This window comes from Peromyscus californicus, unplaced genomic scaffold (assembly GCF_007827085.1).
Source record: "Peromyscus californicus insignis strain IS unplaced genomic scaffold, ASM782708v3 Scaffold_19__1_contigs__length_69161282, whole genome shotgun sequence".
NCBI classification, from domain to species: domain Eukaryota; kingdom Metazoa; phylum Chordata; class Mammalia; order Rodentia; family Cricetidae; genus Peromyscus; species Peromyscus californicus.
In genome coordinates, this window is record NW_026294491.1 from 56,420,504 (window position 1) to 56,441,447 (window position 20,944).

Here is a 20,944-nt window from a genome sequence, read left to right on the forward strand (position 1 = left end):
ATGGTGTCATCGGAGACCTTTCAGGGGGTCTTGGCTGGTCAAACCTGATGTATCTTAATCTGGAACAAATCCATAGCCTCTGGCTTTCTGTGGGAACAAAAGCAGAGTCTCCTTTCCAAAGTAACATATCCTTATATTCAAATTTTGAAGTCAAGGTACCTTTAAAATATACATTTTGGCATAACTCAACAGCTTTTACAATCAAATATTTTTCTGCAGTTAAAAGTCCCAAAGACAACACAATGCAGATTCTCTGTGTAATATCCATTTTTACGTGGCTTATTTTTTATACTACCTTTACTGTCTCTTTAAAGACTTTATTTTTTAAAACTATGTATTTATTTCTATAACTCTATATATCATCTTTTTTGTCTCTTTCAAGCCTACGTATCTTTTACACACATTGTAAACTATTACATCTGAATCTGTCTTATTGTGAATCTATTGCCTTAAACTGCAGCAGCTGTGGCTGCTGGATCCACCCACCTCAGCTTCCCAACATGGCCATGGTTTACCGCCAGCTCTGGGAGCTATCGGGGGTCTATGCTTTTAGCCAAGCAGCGTGTAGCCCAGAAACCTCCCCTTTTGCTCTGCACCAGCAAAGGCTAAATCCACTATGCAGCTCAAAGTGCCACTTGCAAAGGCCTCATTCCCGCCATAGGCAGGTCGAGCACGCACGCTAGGAACCCACCAGTAGCTCAAACCAGCAGCTGCCGCTCATTTGAGAGAGACAATTAGGAACTGTTTTTAGCTCCGTTTTAGAATCTTTTCTCAGGTTTTTAGGTGGAAACTTTTGCCACCACGTTGGACGCCATTTGTAGCTGGAGTTTTCCTGCCTGGCCCACAGTCAGGACAAATCTCTGTCACCTGCCAGTCCCACAGCCGTCAGACCCAACCAAGTAAACACAGAGACTTATATCGGTTACAAACTGTATGGCCGTGGCAGGCTTCTTGCTAACTGTTCTTATAGCTTAAATTAATCCATTTCCATTAATCTATACCTTGCCACATGGCTCGTGGCTTACCGGTATCTTCACATTCTGTTTCTCATCGTGGCGGCTGGCAGCGTCTCTCTGACTCAGCCTTCCACTTCCCAGCTTTATTCTCCTCCTTGTCCCGCCTACACTTCCTGCCTAGCCAATGGCCAATCAGTGTTTTAATTATTGACTAATCAGCAACACATTTGACATACAGAACATCCCACAGCATAGCTGTCTTCATTCCCATACAGTTCAGGGATCAGCCCACGAACTAGTTGCACCCACATTTGGGTGAGCTTTTGTTTTTTTTTTTAAAGATTCTTTTATTTATTATGTATACAGAAGAGGGCGCCAGATCTCATTACAGATGGTTGTGAGTCACCATGTGGTTGCTGGGAATTGAACTCAGGACCTCTGGAAGAGCAGTTGGTGCTCTTAACCGCTGAGCCATCTCTCCAGCCCTTGGGTGAGCTTTTACATACCAATTAACAATCAAGACAATCCCCTATAGACCTATCCACAGGCCTACCTCACCTAGGCAGTTCATTAAGGAAAACTTTCTTCGTGATTCTAAATTTTAGTGAGTTGATATTTAATGCATACAAGTAACATTGTAACGTTATACAGTCTGAGTGGGTTATATTTAAGAATATGTTATATATATATATATATATATATATATATATATTACCTAGCTAGAACATATTTACCCTGAAGTATAGTATTACCAAGGCTTTAATGTTCTCATTTAACCCATAGATGCTTACCTAGAAATTGTCAGACACACCCTGAGAATAAAACCTTTGGAGTTGCTAGGGCCATGCCTCTGTTTAATGGTAAAGTAATGTCTTTAGTGTTTTTTATCTTTGAATTCCCCTCTGTAGGCTTGGTAAGAGTAAATGAACTGTAAATATTTAAACAATGTTTAATAAAACAACAACAACCACAAAACACCAGGCCTGTAAGATGCTAGCTTCAGCAGGCTAAGTTGGGGCCACTAAGAGTGATAATGACCCGAGGTCCATCCTCAGAAGCCACATAGTAAAAGGGGTAATCAGCTCCTGAATGTTGTCCTCTGACTTTCACATGCATGTCATGGCACATGCACAATCACATGAGCACGTGCACACACGTACACACACACACACACACACACACACACACACACACACACACACACACACACAGGCACAAATCTCATCTAAACCATTATTTTATAATTAGAGTGACTCCAGGAAAAAACTAAAAGTTTGTGATTAATGACAGGCATATTTTATTACATTGACAACTTGAAGTCATTATCTCCCTCTTTTAGCTTTATTTGTATTAGTTGTTGTTTATTTGTTTCAAGACTCCTTGGCATGGTGTCACAGCTGGAAACAATAACCCAGACTATGAATGAGCTCTTCGTGTAACAAAAGTTCTGAAATTTCTCTAAGTTGCTGAAATTTAGTTGATATTTCTGGTTGCTAATAGCAAACTACTCAAGATTTTAGACACTCTAAGAGGAAAACACTAGAATACTTTTTCCCTTTTTTTAAGTTAGTGTTTGACTTTCACTCATAATTGATTGCTACCAGCTTTTCCTTGAGCAACAGAAGAATGAGAAATCAAAACAATGGCTCACACAGAGAAAATGACCACATTTTAATATTTCAGCAATGAGAGAAACCTTCGGGACGTAAGCTGACTTCTATGCACTGATCTATAGGGAGGCCCCTTTCTCTCCCCTTACTTCCCCCCTGGGGAATTATTTTCCTGCCACTCCCACACAGATGCATTTGTTATGTAGATTGACTCATGCCTTCTACCGATCCTCACCAAATGACTCTTCTCTGCTCTTGGTTTTTCATCTTTTTTTTTGTTTCTAGCCATTTCCCTTCTCTGACCACATATCTCTCCCACATCTTTAATTATTTACATGTTGATTACTTTTAAAACCATAACTTCAGGTGTTATTTATCCCCAATCTTTAGAGTCCAAAATGCTTACTTACATTTGCACCTATCTGGTTGTAGATAATAAAATAAAATCATTTCTTGGCCTGATACATTCTTTCTTATGTTAGTAATGTTACCGTCACCTTGTCTGCTTCAGAGTGCAAAGGTATCTCTGGGTTGTCAGTTCTACATACTCATTTGGACAGAGAGCTGCTTGTTTAGCTTCAAAACTGTACTCAGGATCCTGCTCATCATTTATCAGCTATGGATGGAACAAAACATTTCCTGACTAGTAGCTGTAGGTATAAGCCAATTAAGACCAGGAGAAAGCCGGGCGTTGGTAGCACATGCCTTTAATCCCAGCACTCAGGAGGCAGAGGCAGGTGGATCTCTGTGAGTTTGAGGCCAGCCTGACCTACAAAGCAAGTTCTAGGAAAGGCACAAAGCTACACAGAGAAACCCTGTCTCGAAAAAACATAAAAAAAAAAATCAGAAGAAAAAGTAGCTTTAAAAATTAAGTGTTGCCCCTTTCTGAATGGAGATGGAGGGTAAGTGGATGGGGAGAGAGGTAGATGGGAGTCAAGGGAGGGAAAAGGAAGAGAGGAGGGAGGGGAAACTGTGGTTGGTATGTAAAAAAATGTTAATTAAATAAAATAAATAAGTTTTTCAACCATCATATTGTTTGTGTTTCAGGAAATGGAGACTCACATATGTAAAATACTCTAAGATCAAATCATTAAGTTCTAAAGCTTCTGAGTATCTATGGACAGACCAGGCCAAGCTTCTAGACTGAACACCACCATCTTTAGGGAATGAAACCACAGCAAGTGAACTTCTTCCCAAAGCCATAGAAGAGCTGAAAAATTCATGCAGTAGTTATCAAAGTCCCAGAAACCGTACATCTAACTTGTGCATACCATCCTTTGATTAAAGCAAGGCACCTCATTTATTTCCCCAAGCTTGTGTCCCTGAGTCTACAGTAGCCATCCAAACCTGGACTTCACGGGTTAATAAATGGGGTAACGTGAGAGCACAGTGTAGCATGAATCTTAAAGAGTCTTACTAATAAAAACAAACCCAGGGCCAGTTATTTCTGCCTCTGGAATGCTAGGATTAAAGGTGTGTGCTACTACTGCCTATCCTAAGTATCTAGTGGCTTTTCTGTTCTCTGACCCCAGATAAGTTTATTAGGATACACAATATTTTGGGGAACACAATATCACCACATTTCCTCTCTTTTGTCTAAAATTAAAAAAAGCTTATAACTAATACAAGAAAAATTATATCCAATAAGTATTTACAACATACACAGTCAAAATTACATTAACGATTGTCTAGTCCATTAACATTTGACAGATTCAGACAAAAAACTCAATTATATATATTAACAATGTCCAGTCCAGTAACATTTGATAAACTCAGATAAAAAATTTTCATTACTTATCTTATTTAAAACAAGTAGTTCCTTTTTAAAAGTATTTTTTCTTTTCATAATAGATTCAGTAATCTACCTTTTGTCATTTTTATATCTTCCCCTTTTTCGTTTTAGTGTAGATTCAGTGATCTACCCATTTATCCTATTATTTCTTTATCTTTTTCCCCAGAGTAGATTCGATGATCTACCTCATATCTATATTCTCTTTTTCTTTTTGCTTTCTAGGGGTGAATATATCTTTAGGGAATCCTGAAAGGAAATTTTTTTGGGTTAATTGTCAAGTCCTGTATCATTTGTTAAATCTCTGCATATTGAGAAAGTGCAGGGCTTGTCTCAAGTCTTTGTTCAAGTAGTCTGTCAGGCTGGATCATCTCAGCTAGCCATCTTGAAATTGTCCTGAACAGTTTGTAGTTCAAAGTCGATCTTTTGGTGGTGTTAATCAGCTTAATGGCTTTATCATAGTCCATGTGGAATCATCACTGTGGAGTCCTGTCATCTTTTTGAAGATTTCAAAGTCACTGTTAGGCGTGGTCATGATTCCCTTTAGAATTTTTTTTTTTTTGTGCCTCCTCTGTCATCTGGAGTAATCACAGTCTGATAAATGTCTGTCTCTCTGAACCATGAACATTCTTCCCTAGAACAGAAAATCTTCACCGCATTTTCTCCCCACCATTTGTCTTGCCAAACTTTTCCAAACTGACCTTTGTCGATGCTTTCTTGTAACACGATGGTCCTGGCAATTCTCTGAACAAGCAGCAATAAACCTTTCTTTCCAGGTAGCAACATCACTGCAGTCATCAACATGATGAGAAGAAGCCAGCAACTCGGAGTAGCAGCCGCTGCCTCCATGGTCCCACCGCTGTTTGTGGCTCAGCCCTGGCCGAAGCTTCTCCCAAGCCTGCTAGGCCGGCCTCAAACTCGGGATTCTCCTACCAGCTGAGTGTAGCTTGGGCCTGAGCTGGGGCCCACAAGGCCACAGGCAAGTAGCTCTTTCATGAATTCGTACCATGAACGTTGGGCGCCAGATGTAGCATGAATTTTAAAGAGTCTTATTAATAAAAACAAACCCGGGGCCAGTTATTGGGGTGAAATGCTGGATGGTCAGAGAGACAGAACAAGCCACAGCTAACCTCACTTGGCCATCTTCTCAGCTGATCTTGTTTCCTCAGACTGGAAGCCTCTGTGTCCTCATATCCAAATGGCTCTCAGCTGAACTGTGCTGCTCAAAACCTAAAAGCTTAACCAGTCAAATTGCTTTTAGTTTCTGGTCCTCACGCCTTATATAGCTTTCTGCTTTCTACCATCACTCCCTGGGATTAAAGGCTTGCTTTCTGGGATTAAAGGCGTGAGTCACCATGCTTGGCTGTATCCTTGAACAGATGAATTTCTGCCTCTGGAATGCTAGGATTAAAGGCATGTGCTACTACTGCCTATCCTAAGTATCTAGTGGCTTTTCTGTTCTCTGACCCCAGATAAGTTTATTAGGGTACACAATATTTTGGGGAACACAATATCACCACAGCGCAGCAGAAGACACTCCAGTGTTTTATGAGCAGGAATAATTGAAGCATATTTTGGACACAAGTAGATTTGCTCTAATTATTATCTGCTAACATGACATTAAATATGTCTTTTGGGGAAGAAAAAAAGGAACAGAGGCATCTGGGAGAACATTGGTGTCCTGAGGAGTAAACTTTACCTTTTCAAGTTCTTCCTGCTTACTGTGAATGCACACTTTGGAAGCCAGCTCGCACATACATGCATGAGTAAAGCCAGACCTGTAAGTGATCTAATCTCAGAACAATGATCCCTGAGCCGTAGGTGTAGGAGCTGTATTGTAGATGTATTAGTTGAGACCCGGCTCCTGAGATCTGAATTTTGGTCAGTTGTGGTTTGGGTTAATGGTCTTAGTTTGTTCTAATGAGAAGTTTCCTTTATAAGGGGTGAGAACTGCATTTATCTATAGGAATAATAGTAAATATTTAGAATGTAGTTAGTGACTGGGCTGGTTTAGTAAAGCGGTGATTGTAGGTTCACCTTTAAGATTCATGACTTTAGCACCCCTGGGTAGTTGACTAGGTTTCTAGTACTAGGCATAATTTCCCTCTTCCTGAGTTAGAGTGCTGTTGGTTACTACCAAGGTATGTGTGCGACTACTGCACTGTTAACAGTTATCCTGACAGGCTGGTCATTGTTGTGATTCGTAGGCATCACAGCTGGGTGCAATTATTGTTTGCCTCCTTCCCTTTGAGTCTTGCCTTGGTGCCTTATGGTACCATAAAAGTTAGTCCTCAGGGAGGATCATTCAGGTCAGATCGAACTCAGGTTCTCTGGGTCCTGTATCTGAAGTGCATGGTGTCTTCAGCAATTAGGACTTATCTCCCATCTCTGGAGGAGAGGGCAACCAAGAACAACAGCAATAGACTGTTATGTTTTAGGAGTCTATTGGGTACCCTCGGCCAACCACTCAAAAGAGATGCTTTTTATGTCTTGTGCTGGGGTTTCTATTAGATAATCTATGGCTCTGTGTCAAATAAAATGAGGCCATGAATTTGAAAGAAAGCAAGGGGGATGGGTATATGGGAGATGTTGGAGGGAGGAAACGGAATGGAAAAGTTATGTAATTATGTTATAATCTCAAAATATAAGAAATAAATAAAAAGAACATATAGAGGTAGTTGTCTGTGCTTCACCCCTTAAGCACTGCTCCTAGTAGGCAGCAGGTAACTGACAGGTACCTGCCCCCACCTGGGGTGTGGCTGAGACAGAGACCCCCTAAGACCTGAGATGTGTAATGCTCACTCTCTCTTGGCTACCTCGTGATCCTGGATGCTGGATACTTGATGCTGGACTGCAGACCAAGTCAGAGTTCTCCAGGGAACCACGTTGGACTGCGCCTCACCTCTCCTAGATTCCTTAACTGACTCCAAAATTCCTTAACTGACTCTTTTGACTATCAGATAAACTACCTCACCTCTCCTAGATTCCTTAACTGACTCTTTTGACTATCAGATAAACTACCTGGAATTGCCTCATTAATTTCCACAATAAGAACAAGCTCCAAAGTCACTCAAACAAACCAACAAACCAATAAACAAACAAACAAACCAAAACCCAAGCAAATGTCAGTGCAGAGAAGAGGGCTAAATCTCAGTTTAAGAATACTTTCCTATTATGCCTGTGGCTTGAGTAAGACCCACAGCACACTAAAAAGAGAAAGAAACAACCCAATTCATTAAAGATTTTGTTCTTGTTCAGTGAATTTTTAGCACCTGTTTCCAAAATACTGACAAAAGACATACCGAAACTGCTGATGTCTAGTTTCAGGACCCTTGAATGATAACTGCATGAATGTTTGTGTTTCTTTGAACCTGGTTCAAAGAATTTAGTCAGTACAGTCTTTCAGGAAATTTTTTAAAAGAATTTTACATTCAAAGAGATTGTCAATGACATTAAGCAAAAGTTTCTATTCCAGGTCCAGTTTGGGATACTTCTTTCCCCATCACCATAATTTATATATTTTTGTGTCAATAAATATTGTAATTGAGGAGAAAGACTTTTATTGTTGGGGATTCCAACATGAAATATATGAAACACTGGAAGCCAATATTTTAACTTTATTATAATTAATAACATGTATGTGGAAAATCACAGACTCAATAGAATGCCTCACTGCAGAGAGTATCTCAGACAAATTTCTGCCCTGGCTATTGGTACATGTCACTGCTGATTCAGCAACCAAAGCTTTAGTAACCATCTTTGTAATTTCTTGTCTTGAAGTCATAAAGTGTATTACACCCAGTCAATGAGACACCAAGGAAGAGAAGGCATATGGATTCCATTTCCTTAATTGGCTATCTTTGTTTTAATGTTTTCTGTTTCTTGAGTTTGGGGTTTTATATAAAATTCAAGTGACCTATAAATTCCCAGACCATCACCATATAAGCAATTAGGGTCATTGGCTATAGATGTAAATTAGAGCATTCTAGGGTATTAAGTCCTCACCAGGGAAACTGATGCAACATGGCTCTCTTCCCACTCTGTCCCTAAATTCTACTCTAAGTTTGATGTTAGTGTTTTTCAGAGGTGCTGGATAACCATCTCTCCAAGCCCAGGTACCTTGTAGCTTCAGCTCCATAACTATTACTTTTATTATTATATATTTAAGTAAATGCAAAACCACTTAAAGAACCTATCCCATGACCCATTCTGTTCATGTGAATGTGCTTTCTTCACCTTATTTCAGTGTTCATCTTCAGCACACCAAGGATATGCTCGGTTAAATGTTATAAGCGGAATATTGCCTTTTAGCTAACTCTTTGCCACATTATTTCCTAAGCCATAACCTCTTTGCTTGTGTCCAAAGTCTTTGTTTGCTCTAGGATTTTTATTTTCCTTTCCCTTCCATGACCACATTCCTTTATCCCAGTGGCTCTCAACCTTGCTAATGCTGCAACCCTTTAATACAGTAGTTCATGTTGTGGTGACCCCCAACCAGAAAATTATTTTGTTGCTAATTTCATAACTGTAACTTTGCTACTGTTATGAATCATAGTATAAATATCTGATATGCAACCCCTGTGAAAGGGTCATTTGACCCCCAAAGGGGTCACAAACCACAGTTGAGAACCACAGCTTTATCTATGTCATCAATTATTTACACATTGATTATGTTTAAAACCATAACTTTAAGTACTATTTATTTCAAGCTTCAGTGACTATAGTGTTAACTAAACACTTACACCTAGCTACACTATGTGTACACCCATATTCCACCCCCTATTTTCCTTTTGAAATAATAGGACAGGAAAACCATTTCTTTTCCTCCCTTTCAAGGAACAAATGTTTCCCCATGCACAAATGTCCTTGTGTGTGCATATACAACCTAGGGAGAGTATTTTTCTGTCACTCCTATCTGTGCTCTTATTTAATCTAGTCAAAATTGCTATTTAATATTCATATCTATAAAGAATCACAGATAACCATTTACTCATTAGGAGATGGTCATATGAGAGAAGGACATAAAGAGGTAAAGATTTTTGATGTCCTGAAATACTTCCATAACCACATAAACCCCAATACCTGGGAGTGGGAGCTTCATGGGAACAGCAGCAAAAGACTCACTGTTCCAAAAGAACTTCCTAGTTTGTAGGAGAATCTTTTGAAATTCTCATTATTTCTTCATAAGTCCTTGCAGGCAAAATTTCAGACTCATATTTCCTAACTGTATGAGTGTTTGAAGAGAGCTACTATGCACAGGGGAATAAATGTACCATTCAAGGCATTATTAGATGAAATTGTAGTGATAATGTCCCTCTATGTAGAGGTGCCAGATGGGTTTCACAAAATTAGTGACACACTTACTAAAATTTAATACACTGCATCTCGATATGAAGATTCTATCATACTTATCCCAGTCACCCACCTTTCTTGCTCATTTTGTTTTGTTTTAGACACTCCTTATGTAGCATGGTTGGTTTCAAACTTAGAGAAACTCTCTGCTTTACCTCCAAGTGCTGAGATTTCATATGTACAGAGAGGCATTTACTGAGAAATAAGAGTTGCTTGTGAGGGATGGGCCTGTCCTTGAGTGGGTGGCTATGCTTGACTGAATAATTTTCTTTACAAAAAAGAAATGGAGCATAAGAGACTTATGAAACCAGGAGGTTGGAGATGGAAATTAAACAGTGTTTAGAGTAGCTACCCGGGAAAGCTGAAGAAATCACTTCCATTAATACTCAGTCCTCTGGTGACCAGAAGGTTCAAGAGTGCAGCATGCATGGTGTACACAACTTTTTACAAAATTTCTGCTATCTTCTTAGTGACGTTTCTCCAATGATGCTTTTGTTTGAATGGATCATTTCTGGGTAATATGAAAATGCAATGAGCTCTGTGTTTGACTTGTACAAAGTGAAGATAGAAGCTTACACATAGGGATGTATTGTGTGGTGAACAATGAATTGGCAGAAATTTACATTTATCTTTTATTTTTTTACAGCATGAACTTGATATTTCCTAACTTATGTCTTCATCTTCTAACAAAAAAAAAGTTTGAATACTGTCATTATTTTTACAATATATGTTTGAAAATACACCCCAAGGTACACCTCTAACTTTTAAACAAAATGTCAGAGATCCTTTCAGTTGCAATTCAGAGGATTCAGTCTTTTTTTTTTTTTTTTTTTTTTTTTTTTTTTTTTTTTTTTTTAGTTTTTCGAGACAGGGTTTCTCTGTGTAGCTTTGCGCCTTTCCTGGAACTCGCTTTGGAGACCAGGCTGGCCTCGAACTCACAGAGATCCGCCTGGCTCTGCCTCCCGAGTGCTGGGATTAAAGGCGTGCGCCACCACCGCCCGGCTCAGTCTTTTCTTTTTTAAATCAACTTGTCCTTCCATAACTCATAACATTGAGCTATGCTGCAAAAACAAAGGTTAAAATTGAAAGTTATTTTTAACAAAGTTGGAGCAGAATTTATTTTACTAAAAAAATTATGAGGAAATGATATTTTATTTAAAAAAAAATGCTTGCCAGAGAATAACCTCTGCTTGAAGGAAAAGAGGCAGGGTGTATCTGGGAAAGGTTCCAATTTCATTAGAATTTTAAACAAAAAAATGTGTGTGCATGAGTATATAATTTACAATATAATTATATAAATGTGCATTTCATGGTCTAACTATTGCTATTCCTATATTATGAGTGAAGAAACTAAGATTCAGGGAGCTTGAGAGTGGTACCCAAGGTCACACAGCTAATTAGCCTCAACCAGGCTACACAAAACTCTAGGCAAATTGGAAAAAATTATTCTTTCCAGATACCCGCAGGTTGGCTTTTGGCAGGATTTCTGCTCCATACCCCTTCAGGCCTGTTTTCCTTGCCCAAGACAAACATCACTCAATTTTCCTTGACTGCATATACCTTTGAGACCCTTGCAATGCTTCCATTTTTTTTGCCAATGAAGGAAATTATGAGATCTATTTATAACCATGTTGGCACCTGGGCTGGAGCCAAATTATCATTGTACCTTGACCTCCAAACAGAAGCCAATGTTTTGACTAAATGATGATGACTTTGGAGAGCCAAAAGTAATTTTGTGGTGAGCAGCCCGTGTCTTGATAAAAGATGAAAATTAGACCGGCAAACACGTGTGTAAATTACATCACCAGCTAGAGGAATGTTTTCTGTAGCAACTACAAGACAAGCAGGATTTGCTTCCAGCATGGTCTTGCCTTCCACAGAAACCAAGTTTCAAAATCAAGCACTAGTTCTGTATTTCATTACCATCTGAACAGCTAGGAAAATGTGAAGATTGAGCAGTTTTAGATAGTTTATTTTTCTTGCCATAAAATGAATACGATTTTATTGTCACAAACTTTAGTTTTTCCTTCTCTTCAACAAACCAATATGAATAACAAGAGATATTTAATACAAAACAGCTTCCCTCATAACTAGAGCTTTCCATTTCAAAACTGAAATACATTTTTTTTCTAAATTTATTTACTTATGTTTAGGAGGACATGAAGGTGAGGTAATATTAAAAAAAAGATGGGACCTGACAGAAAAACAGAAATTGTTAATATTTTTTATGTTTTTGGAAGTATTTGTTTATTGCGTATTTTAAGACATGTTATTTCCCTACCTAAATTTATATTCAGTTGTTTGCATTGTTGTTGAGACAAAGAACAAAATGATTTTATGTCATATGAAGCTCTAAAAACAGGCCCTTGGTGGTTTTTGCTTGTCTTTCTTTCCCCATACTTCCTTCGTTGTCTTTCACTTGACACATGTTTATTAATGATGTACCCTGCGCATTGATGCAAAGGATAATCTAGGTAACAGTGTTCATAACAGCCACCTCAGTCATAGCAGCTATATTCTAGATGAGCAAAAAATGCAGACTCATACTGGAAGGAAAAGTACTGGATAAGTAACCCCAAGACCAAGTTTTATCCCAAAAGATATTTATTTGTCCCAGAGGGACAGAGAGCAGGGAATAAGAGATGAAGACAGGAGAGAGAGGAAGAGGGAGAAGGCGAAGGGAGCAGGGAAAGGGGACAGGGATGTTTGTTCCAGGGAAGGAGAGACAAAAGACTGCCTCTGGATAGAGAAAAGATAGATGTAGCAAATAGGAAAATGGCACAAGGTACAAGGGGAAAGGATGAGGTGTTTAATTTTAATTCGGCATGTTAATTAGGTGAGCCAAAAGGGGGTTTTTGATTGCTGTGCTTCAATACAAGCTGGACCTTGATAGTCTGCCACAGGAGGAGGAAGTGTCCAAATAAGAGGAGAGACCTTGGTGGCTAGCTTAGCAATGCAATCTAATGGTTTGTAGCAAAGCAGAGGGAATCAGAGAGAAGGGCAAGGTCTGCCGGAGCCATGCCTGCCATGCTCGAGCGGGCTAGAGTCCCCTCACATACAGTATGCTTGAGATAGTAACTGACAATAGAGAAGAGTGAGGTTCTAAAGGTCTGAGGGCTTTCACTTTTAACTGTATGGGCAATTAGACATTGCTGAAAAGATACACTCTAAACCAAGCACTGGATAAAAAAAAAAAAAAAAAAAAAAGAAAGAAAAACGAACACTAAGAGCATCCAGCTGGGAAAGGTGGTCATAAAATATCCAAGGCTTTGTTCTAGTTTGCTTTCATGTTGCTGTGATAAACCATTTCAACTAGAAGAAACTTGGGGAGGAAAGAGTTTATCCCATAGTTGAAGGATTCCATGGCAGGAACCCAAGCAAAGGTAGCTGCAGAAACTAAAGCAGAGACCATGGAAGAAGGCTGCTGGCTGGCTTGCTCTCTGGCTCTTGTTTAGCTAGACTTTTATACAGCTCATGTCCATCTGCCCAAGGATGTCAGTGCTCACAGTGGGCTGAGCGCCCCTACATAAATTAGTAATCAAGAAAATGACCCACAGATTGTCCTGTAGTTTAATCTGATGAAGACGATCCTCATGTTAGAACTCCCTCAGACTGTTTCAAATTGAGAGCTATAGCTAATTAAGAGAGATCGTCCCATGTAGTAATCTCATACTGAACTTTCACATTCTAGAATATTCCATAAACTTATATTTCTTTCTACTACCTTAGATTTAGACCTCTCCAGGATGACTTTTATTTTATTTTCTACTGTCTTCCAGTCTCATCTTAAACACTATTTTGTCATAGATTATTTCCATGCTCTGTAAGACATTTTAGGCTAGTATCCTTAATTTAAAGAGCACTTTGCAATTTCCTTTACAAATTTTCTTATGTTCTCAGTAATTTTTTCATTGTTTATCTTTGTTAAACTAGTAGAGGCTAAAGCCTTTCTCCTTGTTGAATGTCATAATTCCAGCCACTTATGCAAATGATTGCCTATCATATAAATGCATAAACAGAAGATTGGATACCATTTGCAATAATCTTCCATCTAAGTTATGTGAATTTATGATGAGGAGCATTGTACATCATATTCACTTTTCAATCCTCAGGTTTTCCATACAAAATATGGAAGTAACAAGATATGCCTGCTGTGTATATGTGTGTATGTGTATTGAAAGAGAGAAAGAGAAAGAGACAGAGAGAGAGAGAGAGAGAGAGAGAGAGAGAGAGAGAGAGAGAGAGAGAGAGAGATCACTTTGAAATATTTCAAATATGTTCTATTACTTGGAATAAGGAACAGAGCCAACAATTACTTTAACATTATTTATGAACAAGAATTCATTAAGTGAAGCCACTTTATTTAAGACAAGCAATTATTTACTATTTTTAGAGAAGAGACTATTGGCTATATTAATAATAATCACAGCTCTCCACTGAGGCCTGCTCTCTGGAAGGGAAGAGAACAGCTTGTGTATAATATAGGGTTTCTTAATATTTGTAAATATATTAGTTGAAGGATTTATACTAACTCATGAAAAGAACAACTGGGAGATTAGAAGCTGCTGGAAGTTTCTGGTCCCTAGCATGAGTCCTTTAAAGCAGTGGTTCTCAACCCATTTGGTGTTGTGTATCAGATATTGACATTAAGATTCATAACAGTAGCAAAATTAGAGTTATGAAATAACAGTGAAATAATTTTATAATCGGGGTCATCACAATGCAAGGAACTGTATTGAAGGCTTGCAGCATTAGGAAGGTTGGGAACCACTTCATCAAAGTCTATCTTTCGTGTAAAACTACATAGTAATTCTATCTGTGACCCTTCACAATTTGCAAAAAAAAATAAAGTTTTCAGCTTTGCAGTATATTATCCCATACTGTTTCAATTTGTTTAATTAGTTTTTTAAAAATAAGATGATTATTATTTTTTTATTATTTTTACTTCTTTGTGGAGCTGGAAATCAAATACAAGGCCTCATTTATGCTAGGTATGTGTTCTACCCCTGACTTATATACAGAGATGCACATGAGTGCTTTTGAAGGTATTTTAAACTGTTTTATGAACATAAACATTGTATATAGTGTTTCACTTATCATGAGCATCATTTGTTATAAGCCTGTCATTTTTACAAAAAGACCTACTTTGTCACTACTCTATTTCAGCATATTATATTCTTGTGTGCTCTTAAATATTTGACTTAGAACACTTCTATCTGTTGAGAAAGAGAATCCTTGCCAAACATTAATCCTCATTACTATCTGTAATTTACATTATATTAGTAAATTGTCATGTGCTATTTTAGCATATTAAAAGTGGGCTCTTAGATGGAGGATGCCCTCTCTGAGGCATGCTCTCCACCAAATCCATAACAAAGAGAAAGAAAAATAACAAGCAGCTTCAGGTGCTAGAAAAATCATGTTCTTGAGAAAAGATGGAAGATCGATTTCCCACAGAGGTAGTTACGGTAGTTTACCCTATGGACTAAAACTGTCTGCAGTAGGAAAGGGAAGTCCTGTTCGACCTTAAACTTTTGATCAAGAAAATCCAGCAAGACTGCTCCAGCAGGGCTCCTCTGGTTACCTTCTGCTGGATGGTTGAAAGCATCTCTTTTGTTGATAATATTTATTTATTTGTTTGTTTATTTATTGCTATTTGTTCTTTGTCTTAGAAATCTCACCCAAGAGTAGGCTCTGCTCTGCTATGACCCACTTAACTCAACTGACTTCATGGGGATTCTCCAGTCAATTTCTGCTGAATGTTGTAAGCCCCTGACTTGATGATGTTACTTTTGTTTGGTTTCTGTCAGGCTACCCAAGTTGTCCTTGATGTTGGAGGCACCTGGTGTGTTTTGCTCTCTCGACTGCTTCTGCCAATCTGCTTCTTCTTTTTGCTGCTTTAGTTTTGCCTTTTACATGCTTAATAAAGTCATTCAAAACAGAAAGCATGGCTATTGTATATCATTCTCTGGATCTTAAAGATCAATATATGAGAAAATTTGAAGAATATTTGATTTTCTTGTGGAGAATGACTTTTCTTGTTTGGACCAGAATGATAAAACTGCATTTATCTACAAAAGGATAAAGTTGTAATATTTAAATGTCACATAATACGGATTTACACAATAATATTGTGAATTTGTAGAGAATTCTATGAAGTCTAGCAGCAAAGTCTGTAATACAATACTCATTGATGGACCACATTCATCCTGTACAAGGGCACTTCTCCATGCTATTGTTATCTTCCTTTCAATCTTCTACACATACAACACCACAAATGTTAACATTTGGATTGAATGGAAGGGAAAGGAAGTATAAAAATTCAAGACATTCATGTTGCCTTCACGATGGTTATAGTAGCATGTGGGGCATTGGTTAAGTGGATAGAAAAATAGAAACACTCATTACATAGAAAAGTCATTAAATTTGACTATTAAGCCAAATATCAGTCTATAAAGTACAGAATTACCAGGGTTGAAGTTTGAGACTTTTGTGGTTTAGATGTGAACACATGTCTAAAGTTTCAGGTATTTGAACACTTGTTCCCCATCTGGTAGTCCTGTGTTGGAAGCTTATCAGACCTTTAAGAAGTTGGTTCTGCCAAAAGGAAGTAAGTTATTGGAGGCAAGCCTTACGATTTAATAGCTCATCTCACTTCCCGTCCAGTCTCTGCTTCCTGAATGCATTTGCACTTCTATTACCAGGCTTTCCCACCTTGGTGGACTGCTTCCTCTCAGCTGTAAGACTAATTAAACCTTTCCTCCCACATGGTGTTTCTCCTCAGGTTACAACAAAATATAGCTAAATTAGTCATAAGTATAGAGTATAGCCAAACTTAGTAGTAATGCTTTAAGTGTATGACTTAAGTATCATGATATCTATCTCCCAAACCCACATCTCTGTGATTCCAGTGAGATGATCAGAAAGAATGGCTCTACAGTATGTTATGACTGAGTTCTTTTTAGCTCCTTTAGCCTGGTTTCTTAATTTTTTTCTTTGATCCTGAGAAATTTTTGCCCAACCCAGGTATATAGGTCTACAGAGCAGGTGCACAATTCAAATATATACTGATGATAAGTCACAAAGAACACCTTAGAACAATTCCTGGATATACATAAAATTTTATTATTTATTAAAGGCAAAAGCAAATTTGTAAACTGGCAAGATGGATGTGCTTGTTTCTTTAACATAGTAAAGTCCAAAAGTATATTGATTTAATACATTCTGATTAATGATGGTAGGAAAATATTAAAAGTTTATTGTTGGAAATATTAAATCATTTCATTTCTATTAGAGCAGAAACCTTTGTAGGTACAATAAAAACACTGCAGTGCACAACATAAACTAATCTTGAGTTTGAGCCAAGGTGTTTTTGGCAGTATTCACTGGCACTATTTTACATTACAGTGTAGGCTGTACATATTGTGAACTATGTACACTCAGAAGGAAGTTTACTGTGAAGTCCTGTAATACAACACAAGTGAGTGCTGCTAGAATTACCTCTGATCTGGCACATATTTAATTTTGAATTATCTTTTGGTTCAGGATCCTTTTATTGTAAAGGAACCCCTTGCTATTGCTGATTATGTATACTAATCATATATAGGCATTTACCTGGAGGAGTGGAATAGTCATTTCAGGTGGGATTTTTCAAGCAGATGCAAAGTATAGTATGTTCCTCAGGAAAGCTGTTCCATATCCTTCACAAGGCAGTCCTTCTGCACTGTACCGGTTTATTGCTAAAAAGAATTATGGGAAGCTGAAACAATACCATTCAAAAGCTAAATTGCTAAGTGAAACACTCAAGAAAAAAACTTTCAGGGCAACTGTCATCATTATTTGTTTGCTTGTGGCTGTCTCACTATGTTGTCCAGGTGGGTGTTAAATGCCTAGACTTAAGGTATCCTTTTGACTCAGCCTCCTAGTAACTGCAACCATGAGATCGTCCCTGATGTAGACGTGATTTTGAAATATGTAAGACACACCTATGGATGCTGCCAAATTTCCTGGTACATCTCTTTTCCAGTTTCCTCCTCGCATCCAGAGAGTAATTCCCAATACCTTTCAGTATAAATGACATTTTCTCTAACAAAAGAAGACAATTGTTTCCCACCTTGATCCTTCATCTGTAATTTGATAATAGTTTGGTATGTAACAAAGAAACCTTCAAATATTTTCTTTTCTGCATCACTCTTTCATGTTCTGAAGTAGGAGGTAAATTATACCCCAGGAGCTCAAGTTAAATGAATTTTGTATGGTCCAGTGAGAGAATCAGAGGATTTTTCTACTGGAAAGATTAGCATATCTTACTGAGAGGGATACATAAAACAACAACAACAGCAAATAATCATATTGATTTTCTCTTTAGCTTGTAGTTAATTTAAGTTGGATCAAGTATATTTGCAATAGTTGTACACCAATCTAAATTATTCTTTCACTTTAGAAAATGAAGTCTCTACATTATATAGTAACTCTACATCTCCCCTCTCCTTAGTATTGATAAGCATCCCTATATTGTCTGTCCTTATAATGTTGAGTAGTCTAGTTAGTATATAGAAGTAGGCCCACATTCTCTGTTCCTCCATCAGACCCAATCCCTCAGGCTTATCCCAACTGCATTCTCCCTTCCCCCTGTCCATGCCTCTTGTGAATCCCACAGACCATTCCCTCCTGAACTCCCAGAGATTAGCACCTAGACTTATAACCATACCAATACCAGATATCTAGACACCAGTGTAAGAATACAATCAATAACAGCCAGGACAGTATGTTTCCACTAGAGCCCAGCTATCCTACCATAGCAGGCCCTGAGTATTCCAACATAACTGAAGCACAAGAAAAAGACCTTGAAATCACCTATATGAAGATGATAGAGGAACTTAAGGGGGAAATTAATAAAATCTTTAAAGAAATACAGGAAACCACAAAGAATTGGAGGAAGTGAGTAAACCCCTTAAAGAAAGCCAAGGAAAAAGCAAACAAACAGTTGAAGGAAAATGAATAAAACTTTTTTTTTTTGGTTTTTCGAGACAGGGTTTCTCTGTGTAGCTTTGCGCCTTTCCTGGGACTCACTTGGTAGTCCAGGCTGGCCTCGAACTCACAGAGATCCGCCTGGCTCTGCCTCCCGAGTGCTGGGATTAAAGGCGTGCGCCACCACCGCCCGGCGAATAAAACTTTTTAAGATATGAAAATGAGAATAAAAGCAATGAAAAAATACAAACTGAGAGAATTCTGGAAACGAAATATTTAAGCGGCAAACAGGAACTACAGAGGCAAACTTCACCAACAGAATACAAGAGATGGAAGACAGAAGTTCAGTCATTGAAGATATGATAGAAGAAATGGATACATGGGCCAAATAAAATGTTAAATTAAAAAAATTCCTGACATGAAACATGTAGGAAATCTGGGCCACTATGAAAAGACCAAACCTCAGAATAATAGGAATAGAGGAAGAAGAAGAAACCCAGGTTAAAATCCCAGAAACTATTTTCAACAAAATCATAGAATAAAATTATTCTAACCTAAAGAAGGAGATGCCTATAAAGATGAAGCATACAGGACACCAAATAGGTTTGAACAGAAAAGAAAGTCCCCTTACCACATAATAATAAAAAACTAAATATACAGAAAAAATAAAGAGTATTAAAAGTTGTAAGAAAAAAGAGCCATAACATATAGTGCCTGACTTATTAGCATTATATCTGATGCCTTAACAGAGACTCTAAATGCCAGAAAGTCTTGGGAAAATGTGCTGCATACTCTAAGAGACCACAGATGCCAGCAAAGACTACCATACCCAGCAAAAGGTTCAATCATCATAGATGGAGAAAATAAAATAGTCAAAGATAAAGTCAAATTTCTATATGTACATGGGTGTGACTGTGTGTGCATATATATATATATATATATATATAATATATTAAATAACTATTTCATCACATTAGGGGAAAAATAGACTGAACGTGCTATAAAATAGCACCAGATTTCCTTTTAAATTAAATTCTAAGTATTTCCACAAGTAAACTATGTTTAAAGTAAAATTTTAAATTAACTAAGGGTATAGTTGTAAAAAGCCAGTATAGTAAATGCATAAATCTATAAATGAAATAGCATTATAGCTATTTCTTGGAAATTTAATTATGTGTAATATAAACAAGAAAATGCTTTATATAATAGAGAATAAGACAAACATTAGGAGAATATTGGTATTGTCTTTACATTTAGGAGTAGTGTAGAATAAGAATATAACACTGGGGAGATTAAAATTCATAAACATGTTTGTATTACAGAGTTATACTCAGCATAAAGAAACATGAAAAAGCCACTGGATACAAAACCAGAGCACTAAGGATTTAATATATCGGTATGAAATTATTGGAGTTGTCAAAGTTGAAAGTTTTGCTTTTGGCTTACTGCGTAAGACAGCACTCACAGACAGGGCATGTCCTGAAATCATCAGAGCGTGCAATTGAGGAGAGTTGGGGACCAGGATGAGCATTGAGACAGCCTAGCACTGGGATAGACAGATGACACATAACAAAAAAGTGAAGGTAATGGAGCAGTGGGAGAGGAAACTGAGCAAGAAGGACAGGCAGAGGGGACAGCAGCATAGAAATTAACAAATTAATTAACGAAAGCTTCGAAAAGAGGAAGACCTACCAGCAATAAGTAAAACATGACTCAAATAAAGATAATGGATCAAAAGAAGCCTGCAGGTCCTTCTTAATTCAGATAAAACTCATTTCCATTAAGTCTGGCCATAATTAACATTCTCTGAATAGGTTGAATTTAGCTGCCTGGAAGTCTGGCTCCTAAGCCACTACCCAAGGGAAACTCAGAGAAGACTTCTCAGGAGCGAAGATTATAAAGGTTTCTATAGTAATTTCACACACAATCTGAGGTCATATTTTTTATTATTCTGTCTGTTCTTCTATCCTCTCATTCTCTTTCTGCAGCTCCAATTCTCCCCTGCTTCTTTGTTCACCTAGCTTAAATACATGTTTTTTTTTTTGTTTGTTTGTTTTTTTTTTTTTTTTTTTTTTTTTGCTTACAAATTGTATGGCCGTGGCAGGCTTCTTGGTAACTGTTTTTTTTTTTTTTTTTAATTTTTTATTTTTATTTTGCAGTACAATTCAGTTCTACATATCAGCCACGGATTCCCTTGTTCTCCCCCCTCCCGCCCCCCCTCACCTTCCCCCCCAAGCCCACCCCTCATTCCCACCTCCTCCAGGACA